General features: G+C 39.2%; 1 non-coding gene across 1 annotated transcript; it reads right to left on the reverse strand.

The window, feature by feature from the left end:
- Nucleotides 1-18,824: 18,824 nt before the first annotated feature.
- LOC113928111 lies at nucleotides 18,825-18,931 on the reverse strand. The gene has a single exon (XR_003521794.1). It is a non-coding gene; the product is annotated as a U6 spliceosomal RNA (small nuclear RNA).
- Nucleotides 18,932-25,228: the final 6,297 nt, after the last annotated feature.

Raw genomic sequence — 25,228 nt, forward strand, 5'->3', positions numbered from 1 at the left:
TTTGCAAGAGAAAAAAAAATCAGACTCTCTCAAGAATCCAGAGAAAAGATTTTCATCATGGGTGAAAAACGAAAGGAACGATTAACTATTTTCCCCATCCTCACCTTGAGCTCTTTCTCTACTCCATCCCCTGCCAGGCCTGTCACAAGCATTCCTTTCCTACAGGCTACATTTTTAAGGACCTTTTAAAAATGTACTTACCGTGAAAAGACAATGCACATAGAGCTCCTACGATCTGGTAACAAAAATGTGAAAATGCTTCAGCCTCACCAGCAAAGAAATGCAAACTTATTTGCTAAATACAACCAGCTTTATTTGTTTCTTATAAAGGAGATGTGTTGTTTTTATATGTCCAGCCTCCCTATCACCCACTTTTATAACCGAATCCTCTTCGCCTACACGTACACGCCTACACGTACACGCCTACACGTACACGGGAGGGACTTCCAGTTCCCTTGACTTGTGTTGATTTGGGTTTCTGTTTGGACAGACCTCCCTCAGGAACATCCCTGATCTTTCTCCCTATTGCCCTCCTCTCCTCCCTAAGCAGGGAGAATTGAGTGCCTTATCTGACAAAACTGAGCTTTCCCACTTCAGACTTCGTCTCTTGCCTGTTTTTATGAACCAGCTTGTACGTAAAGTACATATGTCCTCATCTGCTCTCTGACTTGTGGCAAGGGGTCTGTCCCTGGGGGAGACTGGAAGCAGCCTAGCTCCATCCTGTGATTAAGGGGATAAATCTGTTTCATCAGGTCTGAAGAATTAGCAAATCCACTTGGCCACTGAGGGAAACCCACATTTTCTAGGTTTATCTAAAATTAAGCTGATCTTTAGGTTAAAAAACAAAGAATTTCCTAAAGTACTATTGCTTATTGCCTCGGACAGAGCTCAGAGCATCCCAGGATTTCTCCGTTCCTGGTGCCCGAGTGTCTCTGTAATTTTTCCCTGGTACTCCTCAGCCCAGGGACATACCTCACCATTCTGTTCAGTGAGCAGTTAGGTCCAAACAACTTAGTAAGTACTTAAGCCCTAACAATTTCATTGCTGTTTGAAAAAAATACGCATAATGTGAAAGAAGAAATAATGGCCATTTCAATCTTAAACTGTCACAGCTACAGTATCCAATGGGATGTGTGTGTCATTTGGGTCCTACACAACTTCTGAAAGCTTAGAATCTGGCTGTGCACCACCACCCTCATTTCCTGTCTTACTCTGACTTTCCTGAGGTACTTTTTACCACAGCAATAACTAAAAAGCCAGCTTTGCAAAGATGTGATATCATCAAAAAAAATGTAATGTGTTCTCGTTTTGAAACCATGAGCTACCTTGAGCTAAGGCTTCCTGTGCTGTTCAACAGATGGTGACCATGGCCGTTTCCCTCAGAAACTGTGATCACCCCATCATGTCCCTGTGAATTTGTTGTGGTGCCCCAGGGCACTGGGATGTACACTTTGGAACCACACACCTGAGATGAGAATTCTGTTTCAAGTTTGGCACCGACACCATGGTGCCCTTCTGCTTCCCCACCCCTGTCACCATGGGGAAGATTATGCTGAAGGTCACAGAAAAGGCCAGGCCCAGCACCTCAGTTAGAGAGATTATGGAGATGAGACTTACAACCCATCCCAGACCAGACTTCCAGGGGCTGTAGTGAGATGGCACAGACACACAGAAAGAGTCAAACTGGGTCACAACTACTCTCCATTCTTACTGCAATGTTTTATAAATCCATTCAGTGTTGGTGCAATTCTTCTACATTGACATCTGTGTCTTGTCTCCTGGAGAGGAGAAGAAGAAAAAGAGAGTGAGACACAGCCTTCCCCAACCCCAGCATGGTCCTTCCCTGATCACTAGAACATTTCTGGGGTAACACACACAGAAAGAGAAGAAACTTACATTAAACCCGTTTTCTCCCAATTTGGGGTCAGCTTCTGGAGCCAATAATATGTTGTGTGATCCTATGACATCTAACTTAGAGACAAAATACATTTCTATCAATGAGTACAGGAAGCAGCTTTTAAACATTTATTTTTTTTTTTTTTAACATGGGGTACATAGTCTTATAGACCTTGCCTATTTTTTCCTGACTCCACTCTGGCGAAAGAAAATTTATTGTGTGAGAGGGAGATTCATTTTCAGACAAAAACATTTTGATCTTTGGGTCAGTCACCCCATGTGCTAGTGATTGTGTAATTAAGTATTTCATTTTGCCACTGAAATAACTACTTTCGTTTACTTGTTGCCATGATGCTGGCCTAAATCTCATATTGCAACATCATAGTCCCCTAGGTACAAAAAAGAGTTACTCTTCTATTTGGCCCTTCCAGGTTAAACATCATTATGTGATTGGTTAGCATCCATTCCACCTCAGATGTCTAGTTTAATGACAATCTCTTTCCTCCTCCACTGACAGGTCAGAAATGGGGAGTTTTCACCCATTTGAACTGGCGGGAAACACAGAGACCCTAACTCAGAGCTTCTGGGAAAAGAAGTCAATGTCTTTCCCCTGATGATGGTGAACACCATTGGTTTTGGCAGCTGGTATTAGCCAGGCCCCCATCAAGAAATTGCTACCACACTCAAACTGGAATCACTCAGGAGTGATTTTTTAAGATTTTACTTATTTTTTTTCGAGAGAGAGAGAGAGAGCGTGAGAGCGAGCAGGAGCAGGGGAAGGGACAGAGGGAGAAGCAGACTTCCAGCCAAGCAGGGAGCTCGATGGGGGGGCTCGATTCCAGGACCCTGGGATCATGATCTAAGCTGAAGGCAGATGCTTAACCTACTGAGCCACCCAGGCGCCCCACTCAGGAGTAATTTAATAAAAGGGACTATCTGCAAAGGTAAGGGTAGTGTGAAGTGAAAGCACAAGGGTTCAAGAAGCAGCTGAGGGCAAGCTACAGCAGAACGCACATCACTTCTGTGCCCAAGGCATAAGGTGCTGGGGTTACCAGAACCCAGGAGAGACTGGTAGAGAAAGGGCCACCTTGGGAAGAGCTCTGTACTTCAGGTAAGGAAGGTTGTCAGAACACCTTGACCTTGCAGAGAGGAGACCAGACAAATCTCCAGCTTCATTCTCTTCTCTCTGCTCCGTTTCCTACAGGGGCTTCCCATTGGCTGACTCCAGGTAGAAGCCAGGAGGTAAGGGAGCCTATTCATATAATCCATACAGGTAGGTCTCTTGGGACACAGAGCAGAGAGAAGGGCAGAGTGTGGGTCTGGAGGAATAACTGAAAACATTCAACACACCAGTCTCTTGTGATGGCCAATGGAGGAGCCAAGATTGAAGCTGATGCTGCAGAAGTCAAAGCAAAGACAAAGTACCTGGGTGACGGGTGACAAGCAACCCTAGAGTCTGTCCTGTCTCTGGTTTCTCTGCTCTGTAAGACAAGTTTCCATATTGTTCAAGCAAGTTGAGCTCATAGGAGCTGGGCCAGCCCACAAACTATATGACCTCAATGCTTTTTCAAGCTGCAAGTGGTAATCCATTAGCGAGTTGTGAAATCAGTTTAGTAGGTTAAAACCAGCACTTTTTAAAAATGGAAGGAACAAACACAGAAAAATTATCGAATATATGAGAGTATAAAAAGAGTAAGTGTCTTTTCATGAAACTTTTATTTCAACCCTTTATGTGTACACATACCCAAACATACTTACACCAGGCATGCAAAATTTATTTCTTACTATGCGTCACAGTAAGAAAAAGTTTGAAAATCTCTCTGCAAACCAGCAAAGGATGTTCATCCCTCAAAAATTTCTCCTGAGGTATATTATGCATTCGAGAAATCTCCTTAGCATCGGAAGCCTGTGGGACATCTTCAAGAGCACAGTAGTCCTCATGGTCATAGCTTCTAGAATTCTCTGTATGTGAAAATAGGCCACATGGTTCACAAGGTTATAGTTCTCTTTATAGTAATAAAATGTTTCTCTCATATTTTTAATATACTATGTATTTTCGAAGTTTGCCACTTTCTATGCAAACAAATGTCCAAACCTTAATTTCAGCAGATACTAAAGAACAATCAGAGTTCCATGTTAACAGTGACTGATTTCTTTCATTCTGATTCCAAAATTCTCTCTAAGAGGGCTGCTGAGTGTTTTAACCACAGGGCCAACTCACAGGCCCTTATTGTAAAATTCCTCCTGCTAGCCAAGCTTACAATACTAGTAGGCACTTTGATGGTTCTAGCAAATACAAACAGCCCCCTAATATCTGCTGGTAAAACACTGAACAGAATTGTGAACTCATTTTTGAAAGATTATAATCATCTTATTGTCAGACAGTGATCCTATCTGGTGTCACAAAGCATTTAAAATTAAGGGGTTTAGAGAAGGTGTATAAGTGTTAATGCCCTTAGGAATATTTTCAGCTGCAAGGAACAGAGAAGTGATAAAAGCATTTAATGTTCTCAGGTAACAAGGTGTCCAGAAGTAGACAGTTCTTGTTCCATTTTGGGGGCGGTAACTCAAAATAACATTAAGGATTCAGGCTCTTTTTACATTCGCACTCCGTACCTTGGCACTTTGTCCAGTCACTTTGTCACTTCCTGGCTATGGAAAGATTGATAGAGCTACTAGCTAGTTATGCTCTGGAGCTACTTTCAAGACAAAAAGAAAGGTTTTTAAAAGTTTCTAGAGTTTGAACCAGGAAGAAAATCTCTTCTAGAAAGCCCTTCCCCCAACAGATGTTCCTCTTGCATCTTTTCAGCCAGACGTTGGTCACATGCCAAACACTGGCAAGGGGGAACCACATTACCATGACTACTAAGACCTCTGAGAGACACTCCCTGGAGATCACCACGTGGGATCTGAAGGAAATCAGGGATCGGTTGGCTTGCAAGGAGGAAACGGCAGTTGGATACATGCTTTCCCCCTCTCATTCTGCCAGCAAACTTGGACTGCCTTGTCAGAGCAGGTGGAATGACTTTTGTAATGTCAGCTCACCGGGAAGGCTCTTGGCAAAGAAGGTCGCTGGTGGGCTTTCTCCATATGGGGACAAGTTTTAAAAACTGAGGAAGCAAGGAAAAAATGACCTGATACTCTTAAATCTTAGCTTCATCAGAAGAAGCTTTCACTGAAAATTTTTGATGCCAAATGCTTACTGTAGTGAGACTAATGGTGTGTAAGCCTCAAAATGTTCATGTACATGAGTCAACTAGAACAAATGGCCAAGGACATCTCAGATTTGGGGGTTTTTAAAAAGATTTTATTTATCTATTTGAGAAAGAGAGAGTGCACATGAGAGCAGGGGGAGGAGCAGAGGGGGAGGGACAAGCAGGCTCCCCGCTGAGCAGGGAACCAACCAGGGCTTGATCCCAGGACCCTGAGATCATGACCTGAGCTGAAGGCAGGCATTTAACCAACTGAGCCACTCAGGTGCTCCAGGACATCTCAGATTTTGTTTTAAACCTCTGCACACCCATATTCCACAAAATCTTAAGAGCAATTCCAAGTGGCTGTATTAGGTGCCCCTGTACGCATCCATGTTAAAATACATTTACAGCAAAGACTAAATTAGTTATTCCCTTGTTGGACATACATCTGAAAATACCTCCCTAGTAGATCACCTCATTATTTAGAATGAAATGCCATAAATTCCTGGAGAAACTCAAAACTGCTCACTTGCATTAGTGGAAATCTTGCCTAGTTGCCCTTGTAGAAATTAGCTCCCCCTCTTTTTTAACTTTGGTGTATCAAATCTATTTTGTTAAAACTAAATACCAAGTTGATCACTGTTCCGCTAAAATGTTCAAATTAGCAGATAAGTGTTTTAGTCTAAATATAACTATCTAGCAGTCATTCCTGCATTGTCAAAGACTCAGAGATGTTACTGTATGACAAACTATTAGCATAATTAATTTAATGTTTGAACTTTCCTTGGACTGAAGTATTCACATTATACAGTGAATCATTATCATCATATAGACATTATATAATGACAGCAGCCAAAATATATAGATCGTCTACTTTATGGGGAACTGTGCTCGATATTTTCCAGACATGTTTTCATTGAATTCTCACAAGTCTGGGAAGTAAGCATTATTTTCAAAAATTTACCTATGAGGTAACTTCTTAGGAAGATGATGTGAGCATTCCACAGTTACCAAAATAATATTTTTTAATTGTCAAGTATGTTGAAGTGATTATTACAGAGCTATTAGATTGAACCAAATATTTTACCTTGGCTGCAGTCTATGGAGATTAAAATTATGATTCACTGAATTTGTTTAGGCTATTTAAGTTCTTTGGTTGAATAGCTAAACAAGAGAAACCGATTCTGGTAAACCTAAGTAAAAATGAAACATATTGGAAGGGCATGGGGATCACAGAAGGGTGAACGACTAGATCATTTGAAGAGTAAGAATACAGTTCCCATCAAGGCAGCAGGCACTAGGGGACCAGTTCTTCAGCAAAACACCTTACAGATGATCAGCTCTTGTCACTTCCTGTTGGTGTGGCTCACAATGCATGTTCCGTGGAGGTTGAATCTGAGTGGCCTTGCTTGGGTCACATGCCCTACTATTTTTCCAGGTGGAGACAGGGATCTTGAGTATTGGCATGAAATAGGGAAGGAGAAGTTTTCTAATGGAAAAGGAAGGTGCTGTTTCCAAAAGATGGAGGAGGACATTGGGCTGGCAAAAACATGAGGTGTCCCCAACAATATGAGTGTTTTAACCACAGGGCCAACTCACAGGCCCTTATTGTAAAATTCCTCTCCCCTCCCCTCCCCTTCCTTTTTCTCCCTTCTCTTCCCTTCCCTTCCCCTCTCCTCCCCTCTCTTCTCTTCTCTTTTCCTCTCTCCCTTCCTCCCTCCCTCCCTTCCATCCTTTGTTCCTTCCTTTCTTTTTTGTTTTTTCAATCACTCCTTAGTAATATAATCCCAGCGAGCACGATGAGATAAACCTATGGTAATTATCCCATAAGGCATAGCACTGCTGGATACAAATTCAATGATAGCACCAGCAATCACAGAAGGGTCTTAAGGGAGTACAGTGCCCTTTCTCACTGGGAGCATCTTGCACCATGGCCTGCTTGTTGGGAAGGCCTGCTGGCAGTGAGACTGGTCTAATCACCCGTAGCTGGGATGGCTGAGTTGTCTCAGTTCTCAGTGCAATTGCAGAAGTGGGTACTTCCTATTTCCAGGGGGCTGACATCAGAAAATTAACATTATTGCTACTCTTAGGATCTTCCCCCATTTCATTTGTTGTTTACTGTCTCAGTATCAGCTCTGGGAAACAGCATTTTAGTTTTTAAAATCTCCACATTCTCTTTTGAAATAAAGATCTGTTTTTCCCACAAAATTTCCATGGTCTTCATGAATGAGTAAAGAGACAACTCAGGTTACAAAATGTTGCTTTTAAACTTAAAGGTGTGTTTCAAATTGTGAAGTAGCTACCTGAAAGCCTCTTTGATATTTTAAAATTTCCACCATTCAATATCTTCATTCTTTGAAGCTATAACATGTATTATTTTGAAGCGCCCGAAGGCTTCATTTGGAACTATGAAACAAGGCTTCTTTCTCTTTTTTTCCTCGTAGAATACAGCACATGTTGTAGTGTAGCTTGGGCCTAGTGAGTAACATCAAATAACTAAACTTGAGCAAAAGAACGAAAGAGAGAGGGAGGGAGAAAGGAAGGAAAAAAAGAAAGGAAAAAAAGAAAAGAAAAAATTATATAAGAATTATGTTTCGCTGTCATTTATTGAGCCTGTCAGGACATGGGGTCGGGGGCACATCTGCACACACAGTCTCATTTGATGGCAAAAGTCATTACTGCTAAAAATAAGTGTAAGTCCGTGAAGGAAATGAAAGGATGCAAAGAAAAAAGGAAGCACGGCATTGCTCTGACAGAATGGACTCTGGCTGTGCCATATTGAAGAATTTAAGAGGAAGGCATTTGCTATTTTTAAAAGGCTTCTGAAGGTTCAGTTTCGACTTAACCAAGCCGAGGGGGTTAAGGATGCTGCTCTAGATCTAGACCACAGGAGTTCCAATCCCAACTCTGTTGTTTAATAGCTATGTGATTGAAACCAAATCCCACACCATTTCTGTGGGCCCCAGCATCTTCATATGTAAAATGAGGATCATAAAACCACCTACTATATGTTTTTCTGTGAGATAATACTTCTAAGTTACTTAGAATGGTTCCTGGACTTTATATTATTGTATCTATGGGTGGGATACTATGGGACCATGAAAGTTATGTTGTAGAAACAATATCTATTGACATGTGGAAACATTTGTTATAAAACAGTATATAGAACATGAGTCTAATTTTATTTTTATAAGATGTGATGAGCACTGGGTGTTATATGCAACTGATGAATTATTGAACACTACATCTGAAACTAATGATGTACTTACTATATTAGGGTAATTGAATTTAAATAAAAAAAGTCATGTGCATATATATATTCATTAACAAAGGAAACATATCATGTTAATAGTGGTCATCTCTGAGTGGTAGGGTTGAGTGATAGGGTTATGAGTGATAGTTACTTTATTCATTGGGTTCTTCCATATTTTCCAAATTTGGCCAAATGTACCCGACTGTTTTATAGTCAAGAAAATAAAAAAAAAAATCACTGTAAATATAGCCAGTATTTTTTTCATAATACTTCTCTCTAAGCAAGAAAGATAAAATCAAGGAGAACAGGGCCTTTCTGTTTTGATGGTCAAGATCGTAGAAAAACTGGCTGGGTCACAGAGGAGTTAAAAATAAAGTGAGGCTCAGTCCAGGGTGCCTGCAGAGAAAGGAAAATAATATGGGATTCAGATTCAAGTGTGTGTTTAGATCTCAACTGCAAACCTCTAATTGTGTGACCTTATATAAGCAACTTAGCATCTATGACTTTCAGTTCCCTATTATACATTAAGGCTGGTTGATGTCTGTTGTGGAGAATACCAGCTGTATGTAAAGAGTTAGGCACATAGTATACACATTTGATAATGGTATCTTTATCTTACAGTGCTGTCAATTCATCATATTCATTACTCATTAAATGAAAAAAAAAACATTTTTATGCTTCCTGCCATAAGCTGGAACTTAAGTTAGGCTCATGAATGTAACAAATAACTCAGTAATCTGCATTCCTTTTATTAATGTTTGAGTCCAAAGGGCAAGACTGGCTCCATTTTTTAAAGGTATTATTTCTACCTGGTCTTTATGTAACTAAGGGGAAAAAAAGATAGATGAGCAAACCAAGTCTCAATTTATTTAGAAAAAGAATGATTTTTTTAAATAAAATAATGGTATTTATATTATTTACTATGGACTTCCAAGCCACCCACCTTGACATCAGGCATTTTTTCCATTATTTTGGGGTTTTGTGACTATTTGGTCTCAAGGTCAAATGCTATCTAAATAAATGAGGGGTGGGGTGGGAAGGGAGTCACCCTATCATTACCTGGCTCCAAACTTCATTACTCTCAAAAGCTACAGTTCTCAAATTTTAATGCATATAAGAATTTAATGGGCATCTAATTCAATGGGTCTGGAATAACAACTATGATTCTACATTTCTAATAAGCACCAGGTGATGCCAATGCTATTGGTCCATGGACCACTCTTTGAGTAGTGGATTCTACAAGAGCTCTAGGCATAGCAGTGTATCTGGTCTAAATATCCCTATATTACAGGGGACATAAATAGAGGAAAATGAAAATCTCATGATTTCAACCCCCTTTCCAGCTCAACATTGTCTTTAATTTCTAAGCTTCTGCTCATTTTGTTCCTGTTGACTTGCTCTCTGAAGTCTGCCTCCATCTGGTAAATTGCTACTTGTCCTTTAGGTTCCTCTCCAGTGCTGTCTCCTGGGACAAGACCCTCCCAGGACACGGTGGGAACCAGGCTGCCAACAAACGCCTGTAGGCTGGCAGGGATGGCCGTTCTCCCACTGGTTCCTCTGCCCAGCCTCACTTGAGTCACCTGCTCAGTGCCGGTCAAAGGCCCCAAGAGCTCCTCCGGCAGGGCAGGACGCATTTTTAGCCACATTCTTCCCAACCAGACATTTCCTCAGGCTCTGCAGTCCTTCAGGACACCGTAGTTCACCTGCCCAAAAGGGATCAGTGGCCTTTTCACTCTCGAGCTTTTGCATAGTCTTTTGAATCCCTTGAGGGGAAGATCCCTATAAAAATACAAGGTCATATACAAATATCCAAGTAACACAACAGCATTAAGAGCTGTTCTCTTATTTTTTTTTAAAGATTTTATTTATTTATTTGACAGAGAGCGAGACAGCAGAGAGAGGGAACACAAGCAGGGGGAGAGGGAGAGGGAGAAGCAGGCTTCCTGCCGAGCAGGGAGCCTGATGTGGGACTCAATCCCAGGACCCTGGGATCATGACCTGAGCCGAAGGCAGATGCTTAATGACTGAGCCACCCAGGTGCCCCAAGAGCTGTTTTCTTTAAAACATAAAAATATTTCTGTGCCACTGAACCTCCTTTCTATCTGGCAAGGACACACCAAACGTTCTGGCATAGGTGGGCCAAGAAGGTAACATAAGTCAGTGAGGGTGGTCAGTTAGGGGCAGTGTCTGGGCAAGTTCCACGACTCATCTGAGCAGGGCTGCATCCAGCTACCCTCCCACAGGGAAATGGCACCCAGGGCTGCCAGATCTCCCAGGTGCCAGAAATTTGGAGTTTTATATGAAATCTCCTGCATCAACAAATCCAATTTTTGGTTGTTGTTTAAACACTGTGAAAGCCAAACCAAACAAATCTATGGGCCAGATGCAGCTGGTTAGAGGAATACAGGGAGGAACAGAGGATTTTTTGCATTTCATTTAAAGTGACTCTGCTTTTAAGTAATTTTTCACTTCTAGCCTGTTGAAATCAATTAGAGCCAAGAGTAAAGCTTACCAGTGCCTGACATAGTGGTCCTTGGTGATGGCTTCACTCTCAAGCTGAGAAGTGGGCAATAATGTCAAGTCTTGCTCAAGATACTCTTAGCCCCTATACGTATAACCTGACATACAAAGCCCAAAACACCCAGAAGCATCTGGGAAAGTCTGGTTCCTATGTCTGCATCAACTGTTTTTTTTTTTGAGTATTGTTTTTCCTGGCCTTCTTTTCAGAACTGCCATGTAACATGAGGATTCCAGAGGGCTGGGTGAGCACATCTGGTTCTGACCAAAATCTATATGGGCAGTGCAGCATCTGATTCCAATTCTAATTATGCAGCAACTTCTCAAGTCAGGCAGGAGAGGTAAAAGGCTCTTGATATTTAGGTTTAGAATGGCAAAAAGAAATCTATGAAACCTTCCCAGCTTGAACAGCATGTGGGAAGGAGAAAATTAGTGGGTGTATCAGCAATACATTCTGTATCATCTTTAGCCAACAGTAGCCTGCAAAGCAAATGACTACACCTATAAGAATATTATATTTGTGGTGCCAAAAGCACTCTTTTTATTGCTTTCATCTTTTGTGTTTTTCCGCCATTTTTGTCTTTATTTTTCAGATGGGAGAACAACCACCAAGATACCTGAAATAATGTCTTCATGCATTATACACCTTGGTGTCCTCCTTGCACCTCAATAGAAGTTCAATAAATACTTGTCAATTGAACAAATGGACAGATACGTTCTTTTAAATCACAGAGGCTAGAACGATGACATTTCAAAAATTTATTTTTATTTATTTTTTAAGTTTTTATTTTAATTCCAGTTAGTTAACATACAGCGTTATATTAGTTTCAGGTGTACAATATGGTGATTCAACACTTCTAACACACCCTGTGCTCCAGTCAGAGAAAGACAAATACGTGATTTGTGGAATTTAAGAAATAAAGCAAATAAGCAAAGGAAAAAAATAAGAGAGAGAGGGGGACAAAGCAAGAAACAGACTCTTAATTATAGAGAACAATGTGATGGTTGCCAGAGGGGAGGGGGTTGGGGGATGAGGGAAATAGGTGATGGGGATTAGAACAATGACGTTTCTTACACTGTCTTATGTACTTAACAACAAGTCAGAGGTGCCCATTCATTGCACATAACAATGAATGAATACCAATGAACAAGGCAAGATGCTTACAAGCTCCTTCCGATCACCAATGGGCAATATGAAATTTCCAGCGTGGCCATTACCACAAAGGTATTAACACATGGCATTATGAAAACATGTAATAGGAGGATTTGCTCTAGTCAGGGGTATCAGAGGAGGCTTCCTTGGGGAAGACACAAAGGATGTATAGGGCTGTTCATTAGGAAAGAAGGGTGGAAAGAACAATCTGGCCTATTTTAGCAAATTGTGGTGCATGGGCCAAATACAGCTCATCACATGTTTTTATAAATAAAGTTTGATTGGATCACAGCTACACCCATTTGTTCACACACTGTCTATGGCGGCTTTTGCATTATGATGGCATTAGAACATGGCTCATTGATACTTAGATGGACCTATTCTGAAGCCAAACTACACACAAACACACACACACTGTATAGTACATGGGCTTGACAGTATGTTAACTTCTTTTTTTTTTTTTAAGATTTTATTTATTTACTTGAGAGAGAGAGAGCACAAGCAGGGTGAGGGGCAGAGGGAGAAGCAGACTCTCCACCAAGCAGGGAGCCCAATGTGGGGCTCAATGCTGGGACTCCAGGATCATGACTTGAGCCAAAGGCAGAAGCTTAACCAACTGAGCCAGCTACCCAGGCGCCCCAACAGTATGTTAACTTCTAACAGTATTTTTCAAGTTACAGGTCACCACCCATCAGTGGGTCATGAATCAACTTAGTGAATTATAGCCATCCGTTTTTGTTTTTTTTTAAAGATTTTTATTTATTTGACAGAGAGAGACAGTGAGAGCAGGAACACAGGGGGAGTGGGAGAGGGAGAAGCAGGCTTCCCGCTGAGCAGGGAGCCCGATGTGGGACTCGATCCCAGGACCCTGGGATCATGACCTGAGCCGAAGGCAGATGCTTAACGACTGAGCCACCCAGGCGCCCTAGCCAACCGTTTTTTAAAAAAAAGTAGGAGAGATTTTTTTTAAAAATCATAGCACATCACACATAACAAGAAAAAATATTTAGTGAAACTTTTATTCAGATATACATACATATACCAGACCACAATGAGAAATAAGTATTTCTTATTATGGGTCATGGTCCAAAAGTTTTGAAAAACATGGGCTCATAAAATAAATTGATAATTCTCTTCCTAAATGTTAGTTTTAAAGTGGAGGTCCCAGGTAGTTTTTTTTTTTAGTCAATAGATAATTTATGCATTGTCTCATTTGATGTGTTCCAATTTTTATGTTTGTTAGAATCAATGGGTTTTGGAGGGCTCAGTTGATTAAACATCCAACTCTTGATGTTGGCTCAGGTCATGATCTCAGGGTGTTGAGATCAAGGCCGGTCTGGCTTCCCACTCAGTGGGGAGTCTGCTTGTCCCTCTCCCTCTGCCCTCCCCCCTCTAAAAGAAATAAATAAATCATAAAAAAAAAAAAGAATCCATGTGTTTTTGAAGATGAATACTGAGCGACATTCACTTTGTGTTCACTCAGAAAATTTTTTAAAAAAGTATATTCAGGGCATCATCAACAACCACATGTAATGAAAGAGAACTCTAAAACCTGAAAAACAAAACAACAAAAAACCTCAAAAGGAGATCTAACACAAACCAGTGGACAAAAGGAATCCATCACCAAATTCTATTTCCTCTTCTGTGTTCAGTGCCCAAGACCGCTGACAGAAATCAAAAGGCTTACCCGGCCATTTCTGACCCTGAGTAATAGTTTCCAATAATATCCTGATGATAACCGATGTGGTTTCAGGGAAACAAAACAAATGCTTATTCTGCTAAATGATTTTGTTCCTGCAACTCGTCCATTCCTTATCTAAGTGACCCTGAAATACACATGCACACACAGCCCATAAGTGATTAAAGCTAACCAACCACCGACTTGATCTTGCCAGTCCTCCCTGGGACCCACTTCTCTTCGCCAACCAAGGTCACAGGAGTTATCAAAGATTTTCCTTGTTTGTTTAAGAATTAGAATAAATACTAAGTCATTAGTTAACCAAGCTGTCATCAAAGGACATTTCTCACTGTTATTTCATGATCATCCTACCATGGCAGAGTACAAAAGTGTGGAAGGTACCGTTTATAGCATCCGGTTTGCAAAAGCATGGCTGCGAAAAGCCTGGTATATATATTCCTAGTATGTTACACCCACAGGCAATGCACTAGAGGGTGTTAGGGCTGGAAGGGACTTACAGGTCACATAGTTGGAACCTGTCATCTTACTGATGAGAAAACTATGCGGTGAAGTGACCTGTTGGAATTCAACCCAGGTGTTTGTGCATCAGTTGAATACATTCTGCCCTTGCTGCTCTGGGAAAACGCTGTGCAAAGCTGAGCCCCTGAGTTCGGTGTGGTCTGTGAGTCTAATTTTCTGAGAGAAGGGCAGAAGTCTAAGCAGCGTGGGACTCTGTATTCCACCAGGCCTGCTGATTCCGGGGGCAAACTGAGCGGTCATCTTGCTGCCTGCCTCACGCAGCACACTCCGTTCGTTTCCCGAGCAACACCGAAGACGGCGAGGCAGGTGCACCAAACAGATGGTCTCCAGTACACTCTGCTTCCTACTCTCCTCCAAGGGCAGCCTGAGCCTCCGTTCCCACATTTTAGGGAGAAGCTGGCCTTGCATTACATCTACCGTGAGTTCCTATACAGGTGTGTACGTTCATGTATTTATGAAACACGTATGATAAGCTGAGAACATGCTACGTGCTGTATGCATGCTGGAGCTTTCAGAGAGAGCAAAAGCAGCACAGCCCAGGGTAGAATGTTATAAATGGCACCCCAGTGGTACACACACAGAGTGAGAATTAAATCATATGTATTGCATTTGGATATATAGGTCTTGGAGTTATATTCAAAGACTTTAGATTCACACAAGATTCTTGCCCGCCAGCTGAATTTCCACCAGCTTGTCCCATGTTTTCTCATCATGAAAATGTCACTGGAAGCAACTTGGAAGAATTTAGAAACCTGGCTTGGGGCCCTGGTGTTACTATTTACTAGCTGAGTGACCTTGAGCCAATTCCCCAATCTTCCTGATCATCGGTTGCTTTTTCCTTAGCAAGCATGACAGCACCTATCTTATAGCTTGTCAGAGGACGAAGATGATACACGAGAGCAGAGGGGCTAAAAAGCAAGTTACTTCATCTCTCTGTGCTTCTCTGTCTCCACTTATAAAATCAGCGTAATAGAATCCCCATCAGGAAATTGCTGTGGAAATGAAATGAGATGATGATGTCTTCAGTACGTAATACACTTTAGTTATCCTAGGGAAGTGTCCTGTGAATTGTAAAATGTTATATAAAAGTGAAATGCTATTAACTATGAAAGTTAAGCTCGGTCAAAAGGAGAGTCCTGGGATCAGAATCATCCCCAGATGCTACACATCCAGGAGATTGGATAAAACAAGCCTTCAGGTTTCCGTGCTGTTCCAGAAGTTCACATAGATGACTCTGCTTTGGTTGTAATGTCATAGACCTATCCAGCTGAACATAGGCTTCTTTTCAGACCCTCTCCTCTCTTCTTTCTTTTTAGATAGCTTCTCAGAGTGTAATTCCTTTAAGCATCTGTTCTAAAGTATTTATGTTAGTCCTGTGTGCGTAGAAAAAAAATGACACCAAGGTTTTCTGTCTTAGTCTGCTTATTCTTCCTATTCTTTAAAGCGGGAAGAATGATTTTTTCCCATCCTTGAAATGTCACCTCCTCAAAATGAGATAGCTCAGCACCAAAACAATTTGAAACCTAAAGGGTGATCTAGATAGAGAGGATGTAATTACCCACATGAATGTGAAATTACAAAAAGAAGACTCAATATTCTTTTCTTTGGGTTTGAACCCATCACTGTTCATGAGTATTAGTGAATTTCTGCCTCAGTAACCATTAGAAATTGACTGGTAGCCTATCTTTTGACCAATTTTTTAAGATGGTTCAATTCAGGTAAAAAAAAAAAATCCATTGGAGACTTTATCTTATTCATTCAAGTGACCCATTTTCCAAAACAACCAATTGTTTTTGTTGTTAGAATTCACTCAGTTTCTATTCATACAATAGCTTGCATGTGGAGACAAAACTTAATATCTCAGTTGGGGGAAGAAAATGAGCCTGATTACAATATTAGCATTCCTCAAATCCAGATTTGTTCACTCAATAGTAAGCAAGAGTGTGTGAAGAAGGTATTTAGCTTAAGTCTGCAGAAAGAAAATGACTACCCATGCTTTTAAATTATTGGCCTTATGATTTTTTGAAATGCAAAGTAGAAGGAGGAGGAGGAAGAGATGAGAAGGAGAAGAAAAATCTTGTTACAAAGTATGGACAGATGCAAGTGAGTGTCGGCTGAAAATTCCAGCTACAGTCATCAATAAATACGCATGTCTGTGCCTGTTGCGTAGTTCGAACACAATGACCCTGGTTTTCACATTTTCTAGTGAAGAGTGCTATTCTGACTTAGCTGTCCTGGAAACACCTGCTCTGTTGTGTAATATTGATGAACTTGAGTTTGGAACTGCTAGCTCTATACTTCTCTCTGTGAATTATAGGACACGCATAAATGATTAAAACAAGGCAACCAGAAATCTGATCCTGCCAGGCCTCCTTGGGATCAAATTCATTTATCAGCCCACCAAGGTCACTGACCTTGATTACCCAGAGCCTAGCTACTAAAATGATTAATTGATCTGTTCTCTCATTTCACTCATTTAATTTAAAGGGGAGGAGCGTAAAAGCAAAAATATTTTCAATGAATTGACCTGTAAGCAATCTTACTTCGCTTGCTGCAGCCTCTAAAGTACTTATTAATGGTAATGAGAAGCATTAATACAGGCTACAGCAGAGAGAAGAATAAACAAAGCAGCCGTAGCTCTTCTTATACATCGTCCTCATATTAATTAACTTGTGATCCCAAGTTTAATCCTCTCTACAATTCTCTATACCATTCTAACTTCAAAAGGTGTGTAGGCATATGAATTGAAAGAATATACTGGAGGATATGAAGATCTAATTTTATTTCTGCAGAGGAAATAATTAAATAATTTTTAATATGTTTATTTTATAATCAATGGATAACCTTAATTTGAGTAAAACATCATTTTCCTCAAAACTTCAAGGAAAAGTTGTCCATTAGAAGTTTCTTGAAAAAAAAAAAAGGAAATTTCCTTCAAATGATATTGTTGTCTTCTTCATGGAATGGTAAGCATAGAGAATATAATAAAAGCATATGTATAAACTAATTAATTTTCATTGTAGGAGCCAAATAATCAAAGAATTAATTTATTCTAACCATCTGGACAGCGTCATACAATATTGTAAAATGATTAAAATGGGTTCTACTCGAAGTATATTGGTAAATATTTAACAACTGCTTGGGGGATGGGAGCCCGGATTTGTGGTAAATACACCCACTGGGACTGATTTCAAGCTTTCATGTAAAGTCACTGAACACAGAGTTAGGAAGAAATGTGCTGTAATATACCACCGTATGTTATCTTCTTCATACAGAATCGGCAAGATTTAGCAGATAAAAAGTCAGAACGCCCAGTTAAATCTGAGCTTCAGGTAAACAACAAATAATTGTTTTAGTATCAGTATTTCCATGTAATATTTGGGTCACAACTATACTAAGGGATTTTCCATTGTTTATCTGAAACTCACATTTAACTAGGCATCCTAGATCTTATCTGACAATCCTAATGTAGACATCACAGACAGAAAGACCTCAGGTACATAAATAACAGTAAAATGTAATGATGAATTTCCAGTATTTATTACCTTTTTTGAATATAATTTAAATAATCTGCTTTTTCATAATGACTGTGTTTGACAACTCCATGCAAAATTCCTGAAAACTTAACAATCAGTTTTTTGCAAGTCAGCTTTAGCACACCTCTGATATTTTATGTAAGTGTAATAAGGTTCACCAGGGTTAGACTTTGAAAACACAATGATACAGAGTTTAAAGTGTATCTCAGCTCATAATACTAAGATTTTAAAATAACTTAAAATACTACTAAGATTTTAAAATAACTTTAAAATAACTAATAAAATAACTGAAAATAACTTTAAATAATTTAAAATGACATGGCTTCATTCAATTTTACCAGAAGTAAATTTCATTGCAACCAAACTCTCCCAAACTCCACCCCGCCCTCCAAGCCCCACCCCTGGGGAAATTTCTCTGTCGCAAGGAAGAGCACATCTTCAGACTTCTTCCTTTCCATTTTTAGGGATCTGTGTGGTATCAGGCCCTCTTTAGAATTGGGTGATCTTAATGAAAAAGCTCTAACTTCAAAGTTTCTGCCATTTTTCTGTGGGACTGAAGGGGGGGACCTAGAGTAGAAGGTCCATCTGTTCCTGTGTTTAGCTGAACACTTTGATCAGATGATGGTAATGCAAAGATAAGCCTGGAATTTTGCTTGGGGTAAAGGGGAAAAATCTGCACTGATCCACAACAAAGTAATGGGGTTAGGAGTGTGTAGGCCTGCAGTTAGGGGAAAAACGTGATGAAGATGAGCTCTACAGAACAGGTTACTGAGGAAGCCAAAACAACAGCTTATCTAATTTTGTTTGTTTTGTTCTTTCTTTTTGTGCAGAGGACCACGTAATCACAGGCCCCTGATGCAGGTGCAGTGGGGGCACGGAAAGGGACCTGGCTGTTTCCAGTGTGAGCCTCTGGGGTGTCTGCAGCACCCCTGTTAGCTTCCAACACACCCCTCTTGCCCTGGGTGCTACCAGGTCCTTCTTCAGCTTGGGGAGCCAACTGAGTGAAGCTTTTTTTTTTTTTTTTTTTCAGGTGACAGCTCTGGACCCCATGAGGGTTACAAATCTGGAACACTTCACGAATTTGCCTGTCATCCTTCCGCAGGGGCCATGCTAATCTTCTTTGTATCATTCCAATGTTAGTATATGTACTGCCAAAGCGAGCACCAGTTTATCTAATTTTTAAAAATTAAATAGATACATGCATACATGAAACAGATGTCCTTTACTTTAGTCAAACATTATGCTCAAAGGGATTTTTAAAGTCAAGTCATTTTTTTTGACATTTGGGGCATTCTTATTTCATGGTAAAAACTTGTAGGGTGAATGACCAATCACCCTGTATCTATATTATTTTTTTATTAGACTAGGTTTCCTTTTAGGTTTTCTTTAAGTGAGGAACCCCCAGTACAGATACTTTTTTGTATTTATACATTCATGTATGATCTAGTTTAATTTTCATTTAATTTAATTAACATTTGCCTTAAATGTTAACTTCAGATGTCAGTGGAAAATATAAAGGTAGACACTAACTGTAGCATTAAAAACAGTAGTCTGTATTTTATGTCCGAACACGTATCTGATATAGACATCTGCATGAAAAATTGCAAATTTGGATATCAAAACCAGTAGCTATGTAGGAAGTTCTATTTTTCTCATTTCTAATATTAGGAAGTTATATGGCAAATAGCAATAGTTATTAAACATGTTTGCAGTTTCTTCTAGTAATATGAATAGTAACACAGAAGTATTCCTACAAGGTCTTCATTGTTGTTTATAAACCTTTTTTAGTTTCCAAACTGAGGTTTGACTATACCAGAAATCTGTTATATTATTGATAATTATTGAGCTAGACAGAATTAAATCATTTCACTAGAATAACTGGGTCTTCTAATCACTTAATTAAACTGATATTGATTGGTTCAAAAGTGCAACCTAAAATTATTTTAAAGATTACATCATTTGTCAAATTCTCTATATTACCTAAGACACTCAGTGATGAAATTAATCCTCCTACATTTACCATTCTAAAATGAAATTGAATGTATTTCCATTTTTTCTTAGTGATGTTGAAGATGTACAAATCAAAAAAAGAGATGGTAAATTTGTCCCAAATAAAAATGTGAAACTAATTCAAAAGTTTAAACAAAATATTTCATAAATAGTATGGAATAAATAAAATACTAGAAATATAAGAGAAAGTGAAAAGAAATTATTATATCCAAAACTTTGTCTCATTTGTACATAATAGAGTATTATATTGTTGTTGTCGTTGTTATTTGCTCTTATTAAAAAAGAAATTATTGTATTTGGGATTTTGTCTCATTCTTACATAATGCAGTGTTATTGTGGTTTCTATTGTTATTTGTTCCTATTAATTTTTACTTACGCCTACTGGAGAGGTTGTAGCATTTTTGATCACACAATAATGAAAAGGTCACCAAAATGATAACTGAGGATCTCAAGTTCACCAACCAGCTGGGTGACTTGGGCAAGTCACCTTGCCTCTCTGCATCTCAGATATACCCTGCAGGGAAAAAAAAAAAAAAAAAAAAAAACAGAAAAATTGTGGAAAAAAGCTTAACAATGGGGTATTGGATAAACACATTAAAGAACTTTTATAGATGGTATAATATACAGTTATTTAAAAGGATAAGATAGGGCGCCTGGGTGGCTCAGTTGGTTAAGCGTCTGCCTTCGGCTCAGGTTATGATCCCAGGGTCCTGGAACCAAGTCCCACATCCGACTACCTGCTCAGTGGAGAGTCTGCTTCTCCCTCTCCCTCTGCCTTCTCCCCCTGCTCATTCTCTGTCTCTGTCTCACTCTTTCTGTAAAATAAATAAATAAAATCTTAATAAAAATAAAAAGAATAAGATAGAACTATGTTTGCTTACATTAAAATATGTTAAAAGTAATTAAAGAAACAAATTGAAGAAGACTGTATATAATACAGCTCTATTTTTGTTAACAAATAAACATGCAAACATAGAAGTCTATGTGTACACAATGGAATATTATGCAGCCATAAAAAGGAATGAGAGCTTGCCATTTGCAATGACGTGGATGGAACTGGAGGATGTTATGCTGAGTGAAATAAGTCAATCAGAGAAAGACATGTATCATATGACCTCACTGATATGAGAACTTCTTAATCTCAGGAAACAAACTGAGGGTTGCTGGAATGGTGGGGGGTGGGAGGGATGGGGTGGTTGGGTGATAGACATTGGGTAGGGTATGTGCTATGGTGAGCGCTGTGAATTGTGCAAGACTGTTGAATCACAGATCTATACTTCTGAAACAAATAATGCAACATATGTTAAGAAAAAAGAAAAAGAAGAAGAAGATAGCAGGAGGGGAAGAATGAAGCGGAGTAAGTCGGAGGGGGAGACGAACCATGAGAGACGATGGACTCTGAAAAACAAACTGAGGGTTCTAGAGGGGAGGGGGGTGGGGGGATGGGTTAGCCTGGTGATGGGTATTAAAGAAGGCATGTTCTGCGTGGAGTACTGGGTGTTATGCACAAACAATGAATCATGGAACACTACATCAAAAACTAATGATGTAATGTATGGTGATTAACATAACAATAAAAAATAAAAAAAAAGAAGTCTATGTGTACAGAAAAACATGGAAAAATGCATACTAAACCATTAACTATACTTACATTTGGGTAGTGGAATTGGAGTCAGTTTGGGAGAAAATTACAACTTTTTTTTATATGTTCCTATATATAAATCTTTACTGTGAACAAGTACCATTCGGGTGGCTCAGTTGGTTGAGCGACTGCCTTTGGCTCAGGTCATGATCCTGGAATCCCGGGATCGAGTCCTGCATCAGGCTCCCTGCTTGGTGGGGAGTCTGTTTCTCCCTCTGACCCTATCCCCTCTCATGTGTTCTCTGTCTCTCCTCCTCTTTCTCAAATAAATAAATAAAATCTTTAAAAAAAAAATGCCCAAAATCACTCACAAAAAGCATAATAAAGTTAAAAATATAATTGTTGGAAAGAAGGAATACATTTATTATTCTTTATAGATTATTTTAACTAGAAAAGCCCAAGAATTAATTGAAAACTATTAAAATTAATAAGAGTTTAATAAAGTAGCTGTTTATAAGATATATAGTCTTCTAAAATATCTTACCAATCTTCTAATCATAACCAGCTAAAAAGTATAATGTACAAACTGTAAATGATCAAGAATAATATTTTTGACTTTCTTTTTCCACTATCCATTCCACTGGTTTCTTTGTCCCTATCCAGAACCTCATCTAGTTTTCTTTTCCCGGTGGAATGACCCAAACTTCATTCCTGAAGGGTTTGAATCCTCAGTAATCCTGACTTAATGTGAGTGCTATAATTTTCTATCGACTTTACTCTGGGACATGAGAATACTAAAAGACAGCCCAGAGAATCCCCTAGCTTCCACATATAGGCCTTCAACTGTTAAGCAGTAACCCAATTTCCTCTTGGTAATTAGGATAAATCACCCTAGCCCTTGGACTAATTTCCTTCTTTTTCTTTTGGCTAAGTGGCATGAGGATTCCAAATTGGCCAGGTGGCAATCTTGTGTTCCAATTCAACACAACTATTGTTGGTAGTCCCAGTAGACTATTCTTCCCTTGCAAAGCAAGACCCCCAAACCAGCAGATCTTGTAAGTACAAGGATAAGAAGCAAAAATTCTGCAAGTAGATTATAAACCAAAAAACAGTAAGTTATTAATTAGCCAAAGTGTTAAGTGAACAGAATAAAAGATATATACATTCTAAGTGATACACTAGAGAAAAAAAATTAGAACCATGCAATGAGATCAGGATATTATAATAAAAGGACATTCAAAGAATAATCAGAAAAGAGATCTTGGAAATTGAAAATAAAATAGAAGAAAAAATTTTTAATTCAATAGAAGAGGATGAAGATAAAGCTACCGGGAATCTCGTAAAAAGCAAAACAAGAAAAATAAAAGGCAGAAAATAAAAGAGAAAAGATAATAAAATTAGAGGACCTGGCCAAAAGTCCATCATCCAATTGATAAAATTCCAGAAAAAAAGAGAGAGAGAGAGAAAGGGAAACAATGGAAAATATTTAACAAAATATTTTTTTTAATTTCCAGAATTAAAGAATGTGAGTTTCTTAACTGAAATGGCCCACTGAATGCCCTTTACAGTAAAAGAAAATAGATCCACCCCAAAGTTCATCAGAAACGTGAACCAAAGAAAAGATCCTAGAAGCTTCCAGAGGGAGAGAAAAAGTCACATACAAAACATGAGGTAAAAGAATTTCACTAGCAACACTCAAAGTTATAAGCAACTAGAGAAGTGCTTTCAAGATGGTAAAGGAAAATTATTTAATCCAGAACTAAATATCCAGCCAAACTATCAGTTAAGTGCAAGGATAAAACAAAGATATTTTCAGGCATATAAGATTTTGAAATTTACCTCCCATGCACCTTCTTCTGGAAGCTTGTGGAAGCTTCTGGAAGCTGTGTTTCATCAACAAAAGAAGAAATGGGATCCAATAAAAGACAGGTGATAAGAATGTCCAGGATGTGGCTCTAACAGCAAGTGGGGATGGCAACCAATCTATATTGGAATAGTTAAGAATACTCCAGAACAGACTTTTCCATTAAAGAAAAACTGATAGACAATTTGGTATGTCTGAATAACTTGAGAGATTTTAACAATGACAGAGAATCTATGGTTTAATTAGAAATAGCACATGAGAAATTAAGCACATTTATTAACTTGAAGGGAACAGAAAGTAGTGTAGGAAAAAAACAGTAATACCTAACAAATTATATAATTTCCAAAAGATAAGATTATGCATTGCACATTTAAAAAGTATTGAGAAGATAAAATAGTAAGGCATTTTTGTACATAAGGGAAAGATGATTAATTTAGATTTTTAGATCTAATAAAAAAGAGATGGTACAGCATGATTTCAAAGAAAAAAAATGCTACTCCTTCAAGTAGTTAAACCAGTGGACTCCAAGCCTATCACCATAACTGATTCCTGATTGAAATGAGAGAGATCACAAATGGAACCCCTGGTTGAGTGTATCAATCAGGCTTTGACAGGAAGCAAGTAGCAGACTCCAGGAAGGTTTAGAGAAGGGATTATATATGAGGTACAGGCAGGTATAGGGAAAACATAAAGAACAATGAGATGCCCCTGGGTTAGTAAGAGCAGGTGTTACACCATGTACATGTAAAGAAACAAGAGGAGGAAGCTAAACCCAGCGGGAAAAAGTGTTGAAAATGTCACCTTGAGAGGGGCTGTGACCTTTGGCCTTTGGTGGCAGTTACGCAGCTAGCTCCAAGGCAACTTTACAGGGAGGAAGCAGGGAAATATAGGACCTGACCTCACTGTGTTCCTTCCCTCTGACCCCCTGCAGGGACTACTCTTGGGACAAATCCAGCTGGGAACCAGAGGCGAAATGAACCTGTTAAAGGCGTGTACACGGGTCTGCCTCTGAGGCAGAGAACTAGGCACAGAAGGGTGAAGAGTGGTTGCAGGGTAGGAATGGAAGGCATCTGGCTCAGTGAACAGGGCACACACTATTCCACATGGTTGCTTTTATCCCACTTAGTACAGCTAATTGTCACATTAAGACAATATATCATCACTATGAAAAATTATACACTTCATTTTAGTGTGTTTCAAATATGAGGCCAAATAATAATAATAATAATGATAATGATAATAAATCAAACTTTCTCAACAAACACTTTAGTGAAGCATTCTTTGGACACATTCTGATCCATTTGAAAATAAAGAAAAATATTTATGAAGATAATTAATTCATTGCATTTTGCATGTGACCATAGGCAGAGAGGATAATGCAATGGAGGGAAGGGCCATGACCAAAAGAAATTTTGGAAATGCATTTGAAGGGCCGGCATTAATATCATTTGGGGGAAGGGTTGATTATTTGATTTCTTTTTTGCAATGGGATTGGATGGATGGAAGAAACACTCAGGATATGGGGCAGATAATGCTTATAAAATTACCTGCAATGGAACAATGTGTTTCCTGATTCTGAAACACAATGGAGATCTGATCCTAGCTTTAAAAATGTATCTCATCCGGGTGCCTGGGTGGCTCAGTTGGTTAAGCGACTGCCTTCGGCTCAGGTCATGATCCTGGAGTCCCAGGATCGAGTCCCGCATCGGGCTCCCTGCTCAGCAGGGAGTCTGCTTCTCCCTCTGACCCTCTTCCCTCTCGTGCTCTGTCTCATTCTCTCTCTCAAATAAATAAATAAAATCTTTAAAATAAATAAATAAATAAATAAATAAATAAATAAAAATGTATCTCATCCACAAGTCTGTTACCATCCATCAATATCCGCCAAGGATTCAATGATCACACACTCAGTGCTAGGCACCATTCTAGGGGCTATTGATGCCACAATCTATAAAATAACGTTGTCTCAGCCTTCGTGAAAGCTTTGTTCAGACAAATCTTGTGC

Source organism: Zalophus californianus, chromosome 7 (genome assembly GCF_009762305.2).
Source record: "Zalophus californianus isolate mZalCal1 chromosome 7, mZalCal1.pri.v2, whole genome shotgun sequence".
NCBI lineage: Eukaryota > Metazoa > Chordata > Mammalia > Carnivora > Otariidae > Zalophus > Zalophus californianus.